The sequence below is a fragment of the Chiloscyllium punctatum genome, chromosome 6 (genome assembly GCF_047496795.1).
Source record: "Chiloscyllium punctatum isolate Juve2018m chromosome 6, sChiPun1.3, whole genome shotgun sequence".
Taxonomy (NCBI): domain Eukaryota; kingdom Metazoa; phylum Chordata; class Chondrichthyes; order Orectolobiformes; family Hemiscylliidae; genus Chiloscyllium; species Chiloscyllium punctatum.
In genome coordinates, this window is record NC_092744.1 from 122,193,447 (window position 1) to 122,206,134 (window position 12,688).

Consider the following 12,688-nt stretch of genomic DNA (forward strand, 5'->3'; position numbering starts at 1 on the left):
TGGATTAGCTCTGTGGACTGGGTTATTATAGCCATAATAGAAACATGGCTGAGAGAAGGGCTGGACCGGCAGCTCAATGTTCCAGGATACAGAAACTATAGGCGGGACTGAAGGACAAGTAAGTGAGGAGGAGGAGTTGCCCTTTTGATTAGGAAGGTCATGACACCTGTGCATCAAGACAATTCCGTTAAGCAGTCACCAAATGAGGCCATAAATTTAAAAGTTAGAAACAAAGAGGGGATGGTCAGTCTGCTGAGATCGTGTTCTAGACCCTCAAATAGCCAGCGGGTACGAGAGGAGCAAATGTGTAGTGAGTTTGCAGGTAGCTATAAAAATAATAGAGTAGTATTGGATGGAGATTTTAACTTCCCCTGGATTGGCTGGGTCACCCAGAGTGTAAAAGGACCGTACGGGGTGGAATTTGTAAAATGTGTCCAAGAAAGTTTCCTCAATCAAGACGTAGACGCCTCTATGCTACTCAGGCGGGTACAACACTGGACCTCTCCTCAGAAAACGGTGTGCGGCACGGTGGCATAGTGGGCGCCACGGTGGCACAGTGGTTAGCACTGCTGTCTCTTAGCGCCAGATGACCCAAGTTCAATTCCCACCTTGGACAACTGTCTGTGTGGAGTTTGCACATTCTCCCCATGTCTGCGTGGGTTTCCTCCGGGTGCTCCGGTTTCCTCCCAAAGTCCAAAGATGTGCAGGTCAGGTGAATTGGCCATGCTAAATTTCCCTTAGTGTTAGGTGAAGGGGAATGGGTCTGAGTGGGTTGCTCTTCGGTGGGTCGGTGTGGACTTGTTGGGCCTAAGGGCCTATTTCCACGCTGTAAGTAATCTAATTTAAAACGAGATCAGGCAAGTGACTGAAGTGTCAGTCGGAGAGCACATTGCGTCCAGTCACCACAACTGTCTTTGTTTTAACATAGTTGTGGAAAAAGCTCAGGCAGGTTGACAGATTTAGGTCTTAAACTGGAACTGGGCCAATATTGGGGCCATTCAGCATGATCGAGCAGGGGTTGATTGGGTGAAGGTAAAACTCACACAACACTAGGGTATAGTCCAGATGGTTTACAGAGGAACCCCGATTATCTGAACGAGATGGGCGGGCACTATTTCGTTCGGATAATTGATTATTCGGTTAATCGATTCAATACCTTTTCTCTGGGGCTCGGAGTTTTCAGTTCAGTCTGCTCCCTGTTCAGGTGACTAGGCAGCAGCAAGCCATGAGTGAGCCCCCACACCCTGCCAAACCCACGAAACACACCCCGCTCGCCTCCAAACCCATCCAACACCGCCCCCACCCACCTCTCAAAGTCACCCCCCAAACCGACCCAACAGCGAATCCTGCCCCCAAGACCGTCTGACACCACCCTCCACCCGCCGCCTGCCCCCAACTCCCAGACACATCCTACATCACCCTCAGCCCGTCCCCAAACCCGTTCAACACCGTCCCCCGCCCACCACACACACCGTCCAATCCATGTCCACGCCCATGCCCCCGTAAGTGTTACCTAGGTAAGCTGATAGTGAAGAAGGTGTTTGGTGTGCTTTCCGTTATTGGTCAGAGCATTGATTATAGGAGTTTGGAGGTCATGTTGCAGCTGTACAGCACACTGGAAAGGGCACTTTTGGGATATTGCATGCAGTTCTGGTCTTTTATACTATTGGAAGGATGTTGTGAAACTTGAAAGAATTTAGAAAATTTTACAAGGATGTTGCCAGGATTGGAGGATTTGAGGTATTGGGAGAGGCTGAAACGACTGAGACTGTTTTCCCTGGAGCATCAGAGGCTAAGGGGTGATATTCCTGAGGTTTATAAAATCATGAGAGGCATGGATAGGACAAACAGACAAGGTCTTTTCCCTGGGGTAGTGGAGACCAGAAATGGAGGGAGTAGGTTTAAGGTGAGTGATGAAAGATTTAAAAGGGACCTAAGGGGCAACCTTTTCACGCAGAGTGTGGTTATGTATGGAATGTACTGCCAGAGGAAGTGGTGGAGTCTGGTACAATTGCAGCATTCAAAAAGCATCTGGAGTGGTATATGAATAAAAAGGGTTTATTGGGATATGGGCCAAGTGCTGGCAGATGGGACGAGATTAGGATAGGATATCTGGTCGGTGTGGACGAGTTGGAACGAAGGGTCCGTTTATGTGCTGTACGTCTCTCGGTCTCTCTGGCTCTAAATGTTTTCCATTGTTCATTTACAGCCTGACATTTCAGTCTGTTTCCCCTGTTTACCTTGGTCAGTTCTCTCTCAAAATCATGTAATGGTCTTTGTTACTGATGCTCGGGTGTGCTTTATGGTCACTTTAAAATGTCATAATCTCTTTGAATTCCGGTATAATTTCTTGGAGTATCTCGGTGTGATATTATTCATTCACTCAGCTTCATCACCCAATGGTCGATCTGAGATAATTACATCCCTAGCTATTTGCACAATGTGTTATTCAAAGAAACACTGACAAAAACATTCAAGGAGGATCTCGGATAATATCACTCTTGCCAATGTGTCTATCCCAGATTATACAAAGATTGAAGTCTCCAAAACCTTTGCTACAATTTGTAATGAATTCCTGTTTAATGCAAGGATGAGCAATGAAATACTGCAAGGCAGCATACAAACTGTTCCCCTGCTTGTGGTTTTGACATAACACCCAGAATTTGCATTCAGGCTGATTCAGCTGCATAATCTGAGGCCAAATGCTTTCTCGGTAAGGCCTTTGTTATCCATTACTGTCAGGGTTCTCATCTTGCTTTTCCATTTTGCCTGAGATCCTGTAAGGTTGTCCACCTTTTGTTCACCATGTAATTATGTCTGTCTGTTGACTAAGTCTCATTTATTTCTGTGCCCCAAGTCTCTTACCTTATTGTAGATACTTTGTCCATTCCAAAAATAAAAGCAGCATTATAATTTCCTCTTCCCCACAATGTCCTGTTACAAACCGATTCATTAATGTACAATATTAGTTCAACTCTGTCCCTTCCTGTTCTTTTCTGCTTGTCTTCAGCCACATTCCCATGCTGTTCCGAGGCGTCACATTTTCTCTTTGGATTTGGAAAGCTCCTTTCACCTGAACCCTGTTCCTGCATCCTCTCTGTCAGTTTAAAGACCTGTCCATAAACCTACCGACATGATTGGCCAGGACACTGCTCCCAGCAGGGTTGATTTTAAATCACTCATGGGATATTGCTGTCTCTGGCTGGCCAGCATCACATGCACACCCTGACCAGCCTTAGAGCTGAGTGGCTTGCGAGATCATTACAGTGGGCATTTGAGCGTCAATCCCATTGCCCTGCGTGTGGATTCATATGTAGGCCAGACTGACAGCCTAGAACAGATTTGCTTACTGAAAGGGTTTTATTAAGTGGTTAGATGGGTATCCCTGACTCTGGTATTAAATTTGGAAAGGATATCTGTTCGGCGTTAAATTCTGGATGAACAGTCTAGTGAGAGTAACATGAGGTCATTGCCTGACCGTGATTTGATCCTGATAACTTCGTGCACTCTGGTGATATCACACAGTCTCTCTCCATGTTGTATCTGTCACTGTGAGGGTTTAATTGATGCCGGTGACTGCACCTTTTGCAGCTACTCCAGATCCTGAGCCAACTCCAGGGAGATGAGGCAACACAGACCAGGGATGGAGACTGGGATTTTCCAGATCTCTGTTGGACTCAGTGCCATTCTCCATGTGTAACCCTCACTGCATCAGTCTAACTTCCCATTCTGTCTGTTTCTCTATCTCCTGTAGATACTCAGGATGCTCCTGACTCAACAGAATTCCCAATTCCTGTCTCGCCCATCACCACACTGAAGACAGTTGGTCAGCCAGAGTGATGTAGAGTGAGATCTGGAGCCTTCAGTAAATCCTGCAGCGAGGCAAGATCACTCACAGTGAACAGAGCAGAGTGTATTTAAGGGATCGAACATTGGTCCAGAAGACATGACACAGATACAGTTTTGAAGGGTAAACACAGAGCATGATGGTCCCAGGCTCAAACCCCACCTCTTGTTTATTTTCATCTCTGCTGTATTGAGCCTTCCTATGTCAATACAGTAAGTTGACAGTCATCAATTCAGGCCTGTGCTGTCTTAGTGAGGATCCGTACAACAGAGGGGAAAGCAGGCCTCCCTTAACGAGATGGTATTGAAACCTGGGATCTTTCTGTTCTATATTCCCTCCTCACGCTATCTCTTGTCATGTGATAGAGTCATACAGCAAGGAAACATGCCTTTCGGTCTAAATTGTTTGAGCCAATGTCTTGAATGCTTGTAATTCCCAGAAATTTTCCTATTTCTGTAACCTCCACCCCTCCCATATTCCTGCTGTATATTTGAAACCTACTCTGATGCTCATGACTCTCCCTGTATGTAAATTGCTCCAATGTCGACAACATGCCCAATCTCAATAATCTCATCCTGCACTCAGTGCAATAATTCCTATTTCTGTAGTTTTGCACAATACTTACAGTAACCCCGTCTCTAAAATCCTCCAGCCTGGAGCAAAATACCGACCTGTGTACTTTCCTCAAGCCCCAAGAAAACAAGATATCACTGTAACCTTCTGCAGTTCCGATCACACTCCTGCCTCCTGGCCTATAGCACCACATGACCACAGTAACCTTCTCCCAACCCGACCCACCTCCTTACCGATATGAACACCTCCAGACCCTTTTCAAGCCACAGCAGCACTCCACATCTCTGTTTGCTCGTCCACTCCCTACAGTCCTCCCAGCACCTCAAACACTCTCTCTTTGTGTACTTCTGCATCTTGGGCAGCACGGTGGCTCAGTGGTGAGCGATGATGCATTACAGTGCTAGGGACCCAGGTTCGATTCCAGCGTTAGGTGACTGTCTGTATGTGTGGAGTTTGCACCTTCTCCCTGTGTCTGCGTGGGTTTCCTCCAGATGTTCCAGTTTCCTCCCACCGTCCAAAGATGTGCACGTCAGGTGAATTGGCCATGCTAAATTGTCCATAGTGTTAGGTGCATTGTCGGAGAGAAGTGGGTCTGGGTGGGTTACTCTTTGGAGAGTTGGTGTGCACATGTTGTGCCGAAGTACCTGTTCCCATGCTGTAGGAAATCTAATCTAAACTCTCCCTCTGCGTTCCATATTACTGTACCTAAATATATCCCTCTATCCATAATCAGCCCCAACCCCTTCTAACCTCCGAGTCTCTGTGAACTCCCACAGCTCCAACATCCCTCCTTAACTGGGTAACCTTTTCCATTCCTGAAGCACTCTGAAAATGTGGACATCCTACAAACCTCCCTATCTGCGTAATCCTCTCAGGACCCTGTAAAACCCCCGATCTGTGGAACCAGCTCCAATGCCTGTGACTCTCCCGATCAGTTTCTACAAGACTTACTATCTATGTAACATTCTCCCGTCCCTATCACCCGCCCTGTCAATGTAAGCTCCTCCGGTCTCTCCACCAATCTAATCATCTCCATAACCTTCTCCAGGTCTTACACCCCTATCTGTGTAAACGTTACACTCCCCTACAGCCATCCCTAAAGCAGAAACCTCCTCCAGTGTCTGCAATACTCCCTATCTGTGTTTGTGTCTCCAGGATCTATTGCTGTTCCTTTCTCTGTAAACTCTGACAGATTGTACAGCTTGCTGGTCCGTATACTTTCCAGAACTTCAGCATCTGACATCAACAAAAGTCTTCATTAACGACAGCCTTCCATATCTCTGTTCTTTCCTCAATTCTACACAACTCTCTTAATCTCTGTAAGTAGCACAATTCCATAAAATACCCCATGCCTGCGGAAACTGACCCAATCCGACAGTGAGAAGCCTCACTGCCCTCTTGATCATCTCTAGTCCCTTCAGATCTCCCTGTATCTTCTCTGACTCCATTGAATACAGCCCATCTCATGTTATAACTCCTCTAACTCATATGTTACTCCCCATCTCTGTGATATTCTTCAGTTACTGCAATTCTCATTCTTTATCTCCAGAGTTTCCAATCCCCCGCTCGATGTAAGGATATTGATCCCTTGCAGCATGTTTAACACCTGTAGCAGCCTCCAACTCCTCAACGCATCCTGTCGCTGTAACCTCCTCAAATTCTACAGCTCACTGTCTTTTTAATATCTTCCAGTATCTGCAACCCTCTTGATTTTTGTAACCCCCTCCAGAACAGCATTGCACATCTCTGTGTAACTGATAGGAATGCTGCAGACCTGCCTTCACAGCCCTCACTAGCTCTCTGAACTGCTGCAGGCAGCCCTACAACTCGCAGTATCTCTGGCTCCTCCAATTCCTACACTTTTCCCTGGCTGTTTGAACTGATCCAGCCCCTTCAACCCTCCCCTCCACTCTTGTCCATGTCAGTGTAAGTCCCAGCATCAATAATCCTCCCAGTCTCTATAAGCTCCTGCAGCTCCAACTACCACCCCAATCCGTGTAATCTCCAGTCCCTCCAGTCCTTCCTTTTTCTATAAACTCCTGTAGCTCCAAATACCACCCCATCTGTCTACTCTCCAGTGTCTATAACCCTCCCTTTCTCTAAAAATGTCTGTAGCTCCAACTACTACTGTGTAATCTCTCGTCCCTATATTCCTCCCGATCTCTGTAAATCCTTCAGATCTGATAATCCTGTAACTCCACTTGACATCTTTCAGCCCGACAACCACCTGATCTCTAACCACCAACAGTGATCTCAAACCACCGAACTCTGTAACATCCTCCAGTCTCTACAGCCCAGCTTTTCTCTCTTAGCTTGTCTGGTAACTGTATTTCCCTTCATCTCCGGTTACAGATCCTTGCTCAGTGAAACAATGTCTCAGTATCGAATCTGTAAGAACACAATAATCTTTGGTTTATCAATAAATTTGCCTCATTTTCTAAATTTTAACGACTGCAAATTCAACCTTCTCCACCTCTTCTCATCAATGTCCCTCCATTTTGAAGACCAGCCTGGTGAACCTTTCTGCAGTTGATCTGAAACCAAGAGCTGACAGCAATAATCACGAAAGTGCTGGGATGTATGTTAAACGATATGCCAGAAATACTAACTGCACACTTCGAAACTTATGGAATAAGCGCAGTCCATACGACCATCATATATAGGGGTAGAATTAGACCATTCAATCCATCAGGTCTATTCCACTATTCGATTGTGTATGAATTGTTTCTCAACCCCATTCTCTCACTCCCTGTAACCCTTGATCTCCTTATTCATCCAGAACCTGCTTATCTCTGAGTAAGATACACTGAATCACTTAGCATCCACAGCCCCATGAGGCAGTGAGTTCTACAGATCCATCACCCTCTGGCTGAATAAATTCCTCCACATCTCTATTCTAAAGGGTCGTCCTTTCATTCTGAAGCTGAGCCCTTGGCCCCTAGTCTCTCCTGCTCGTGGAAACATCTTGCCCACGTCCACTCCATCCAGGCCCCTCAGTATTCTGTAAGTTTGAATGAGATTCTGCCGCCGCCACTGAAACTTCATCAAGTGCAGACCCAGAGATTTAACCTGCTTCTCATATGACACAAATTTCATCCCTGCGATCTTTCTTGGAAACCCATTTCTCATACCGCTTCACATCCTTTGTTCAGACTCTTAATGAATAACGTGTTGAGTGTAGTCCCAACACTAACCCCGTAGAGCTCCCCCATCACCAGTTCCCATCGTGAAAAAGACCCTTTTCTTCACACTCTCTGCATTGTGCCAATCAGATAAATCCTCTATCCAAGTTCAGCATGTTGTTCTGAAACGGAAATTTCATTTCACACCCACTGCTGGATTTATTTTTCTGTCTGGCTGTAAACAGCAGAGTTTCCCCATTAGCTTCCGATCTGTAATTCCCTGGAGAAAGTGGTGGGGAGCTGCCTTCCGGACCCATTGCAGTCCTTTGGGAGTAGGGACAGACACAGTGCTGGGAGAATGGAGCATGGCTTGGAAGGTACCTTGGAAATGCTGGTGTTCCCGTGCACTTGGAGTTCCTCTCTTTCCAGGGTATAGTGGTTCCGCGTTTATGAAGTGCTGTTGAAAGGGCCTTCCTGAGTGACCTCAGTGCTACTTGTAGATCTTTTATTCCTTCATTCATTCATTCATGAAGATTAGCTTTGTTGGCTGAGCCAGCATTTATTGTTGATTTGGAGCTGTCCCCGAGAAGGTGGTAGTGAGCTGCCTTCCTCAGCCACTGCACCAGCCATTGGAACTGTTGTTATCTGTGTAGCCTCCAGCAGGCGCTCTAACACTCCTCACGTGTGTAACTGCACACAGATAAGGCACCTCTCCCTTTTATATCTCACATCCTCCCCGCCATATAAATCTGACAGTTCCTCACAATATCTCACCTCCTCCATTCCCATCTGTGCTAGAGATCAGTAAAATTACTTTATTCTTGTTTAAACTTCTGATCATCCAAAATCTCTCCCATTTTAAATTTGTAACCCCTTCAGTTTCTGTTACTCTCCATATAACTGTAATCAATGATAGCACAGGTTCCCTTCCTAAATCTCTAATTACAATGATTGTGTGTGCTAAAGTGGCACTTTTCTTCCTCCCTATCCATCTTAGGACTTCAAGCCCCTACAATCCCACTAGTTGGAATGCTCCTAATCTCTGCACCTCCTCAAGTCCTGGGGGTCCTTGAAAATTACCAGTGCCCCAAAGGTTTATATTCCCCCCAGTTACTGCAAGTCTTCTCACTCTGTCGCATCCAAGTCTGTCACATCCAAGTCTCCATCCAAATCTCCAGGACCAGACAACACTTGCTGGCTCTCAATTCGCATTTGTTGAAGTCTACACATCTGTGTAAGCAGCTCAGAAAAAGTAATTTAGACTCTACAAAGCTCCGTCATGCACAAGCCACCATCTCTCTTTTTCCCTTGCCTTCTTCAATGTCTGAACCTCTCACTGTATCTTTCAGTAACGTTCTTGAGTTGATGCAGGTTTGCCTAGCTCCCCAGAATACCTGTTCCATCCCATACACCACGCTCAATCACTGTAACACTCTCTGCTTTGCCTAGTCCTGCCTTGTCTAATGTTTTTCCAGGCACATCGGCGATCCTATAAAAGAGCAATACGGAATGGAATGTTATAAATTTCAGTTGAGGGTTGAGGCCTATCATTACCTGGGAGTCACAAAGGGAGGGAACGTGAGAGACAGCAGCACAGAGCGGGAGAATATTAATCAGCAGCGAGGCTCGAGGCCGACTGGGACTTGGAGTTGGAGAAACAGCAGGGCAGGAGGCTCGAAAACAGCACCGAGTCACAGAGGGAGTGACCATGTGAGGGAGCAAATTGGAGCAGGAGCATGAGGCTAACTCACACCTGGGAGTTGCAGAGGCAGCAAAGTGGGAGGATATAAATCAACACTGAGGATCGAGGCCTAATCGTGCCTGAGAGTCACAGAGACGGTGACCCTGTGAGGGAGCAAAGTGGAGTTGGAGCTGGAGGATTACACGTCCCTGGGAGTCACAGAGATGATTACCCTGTGAGGGAGCAGAGTGGAGTGGGAGCTGGAGGATTACACGTCCCTGGGATTCACAGAGACGGTGACCCTGTGAAGGAGCAGAGTGGTGTGGGAGCTGGAGGATTACACGTACCTGGGAGTCACAGAGATAACTTCTGCTGCTGGGACCTGCCTGCACTGAGTTTGAAAGAAGTGCAAGAGCCATCACAGAAAAGGCTGTCATTTCATTGGCTGATAAATACACCGCTATGAGCGACTGTCAGTTAATTGCAAAAAGTTAGCAATTTTTTTCAACTTCTGAAATAAGGGTTGAACACAGAAATAAGAGGGAGAACTGAAATTGTGAGCCAATATAATAAATTAACCTCAGTACGACCAGTTGAATAAGGAACTTAACCATATTGTTATTTCCCGAATGCTAACTTCATTCTTAGTAATTAATTAAGTTACTCCAGACATATTGCATTTTAAGACATGGCAAGACTTGTTTGTCAGATGGAAAATGTGTTCTGTTACATTGAGAAGTCATAACCCCTGCTCGTGTCCTAGATGGGCACTTGGTCATGGAGTTCAGACAGTGACTAGAGACTCTATGGGACATCTGTGATGCTGAGAGTCAGGTGGATAGCACACACAGAGAGCAGATTACCCTTACAACATAACAGCCTGGAAGAAGGAAGGGTCTGGGGGATGAGGCAACCAGAGAGAAACAATGAGGGAATACAAGAAAATCCTGGTATCTCCCTCCCAAGTCAGTTTCCCAGTTTGGAAGCTGATTACATTGTAGGCTGCTCAAGGGCGGGCAGTCAGAGCCATGTCTGTGGCACCACAGGCAGCCTGAATGTACAGGAGGGGAGGGAGAAGGAAGGAGGGGCAATAGTCACAGGGGAGACAGGAAAATGAAGAAGGTGTCAGCGTGTCTGTAATTCCAGGATAGTGGGGTTAAGAATGTCACCGTGTCTGCAGGACATTCGTCTGGGGGACAGTGAACAGTCAAAGGTCATGTTCATGTTGGTAGGAATGACCTGGGTAGGAAGGGCGAAGTGGTCTGGGAGTCAGAAATTAGGGAGCAAGGTGGATGGTTAGCAAGCCGGTCCGCAAATGCAGCAATCCCTGGAATACTCCAAGTGCCGTGTCCAAGTGAGAACAGGACTCGTGGTTTTAGGTAGATGAGACTGTGACTGGAACGATGATTCAGCAGGAAGGGCTTCAGATTCCTGGGACATTGGGACTGGTTCTGGGGAAGGCAGCAGCTGTACAAGCTGGATGGGCTAACGTGACAGAGCTGGGACTTAATGTCATACGGAGTGTATGGGAGTGGTTGAAAATAACTTGGTGTGTGCTTAGGATCCAAAAAGGAATCGTAGAGGAGCCTACCAGGATTCTCAAAATAATGGGAGATGCAGTTGGTACTAGTTTACGGCAACAACTTTATCAGTGGAAGATTGAGTAAGAAAAAAAGCCTTAATCTGAGGTACTCTGCATGGACGTGAATACTCAGTGTGGGGAGTTCCAGATGCAGATTGGTGTGTAGAAATCTGATGTACTGATCGTCGAGAGCTGGCTCAAGGAATGGCAGGACTGGGTGTTAAATAGTGCTGGGTATAAGGGATTCTGAAATGATAGAAGTGAAGGGAAAAGATGAAGGTAGAAGTATTTGTTTGATTAATGTTAGTTAATGGGTCCAAGAGAAAGAGGATCCGTCCAAGGACAGAATGAATTTGGCTGGAGCTACAGAACAAAAAGTGTACGCTTACACTGTGAGGTACAGTCTGTCGGCCAGCAACCAAAGAACTGATGGAGAGAATAAATATGCAGGGTCATTTGAGAGCGATGATAATACTACAGATCGGTTATACTGAGAAACGTAATGTTTCCAGATATAGACAGGGATACTGGTGGTGAAAGGTCACGAGGGGCAAGTGTTCCTGGATTACATGGAGGAGAGCTGACTGCAGGAGTATGTATCCAGCCCAAGAGAGCATGTACTGTTGGACCTGGTCCTTGGGAAAGACGTGGGGCAAGTGGACCCAGTGTCGGTAGGGGATGGTTTTGGGGCACAGCGATAATTTTATTGTAAAGTTCAGGATGATGTAGAGAATGACATGCAATAATTGTGACTGAGAAACATTAGTTGATTGAGAGCAGCCTTCAATGGGGCAAGAATGAAGCTGGGAAATTTTGAACAAGGCCAGTGAAATGGTAGCATTAAATAGTGTGAACCAGGTCAGATTGAGCTGGGATTATGGAGATGTGGCTGCAGTGTGACCAAGACAGACCTGGATAATCAAACATTTTCCCCATGATAACACAGGATAACACAGTGAAGTAGCATTGTGTATAAAGGATGGGGTCTGTATTATTGTGATGCCAATCAATTCACACACTGCTTCTCCCTGCCCTCACCCCTCATCCCTGCGTATTAATCCTATCAGATATTGGTAACCTTTGCAAACTTCAGAAAATAGCACAGTATCGAGGAGATCGCTCTGTCCACTGTCTGCATTGGACAAGATGTAATGTTTTTTAAAGCCCTGGTTTTTTCTCCCCGGACAGTGTAGGCCTTCAGGTGCAGATCCCGGCACCTTTTTAAAATGGTTTGAGAATTTCTGCCTCTACGCCACTTCCATGTGTGACTCCCAGATCCCGACCATAAACTGCGTTAAATAACAACTTTCCTCATCACCTCTCTATTATTTCAACCAATTACATTAAATATTTGCCACTGATAACTGAGCTCTCCAACAGGAGCATGGTATTCTCTCCCTTTCTACCCAGGCACCTGACAATATATGCACCCCAATCTAATCTCCTATCAGCACCCTCCGTTCCAATCTTTACTCATAACTGCACTTCCACTGTCATAAGGTGAAGAATCTCCTCTGTACCCTCTCCAGGCTAATTCCATCCTTCCATGTGATGGGGTGACCAGAACGGCACGAAGTCCCCAAGCTCTGACTGAACTCATTCTTTATACAGTTCCTGCATAAGTTTCCTGCTGTGAAATTCTGCCCTTTGGCTTACAGAGGAAATGATGCCATTTGCTCCATTAACGAGATTTTTGGTGTTTCCAGCGACCTTCATTTATCTGCCCACACTGACCACGTTCTCATTTATTGCACATTCCCCTCTATTGCTGATGTCCCTAAATGCCTTGCTTTACACTTCTCTGGGTTGTTTGCTTCATTCACCTGGACCCCATAGTTTCTGTTTTTAAACAGTCTGCCATGGGATCTCTCTTCAGATCCAAG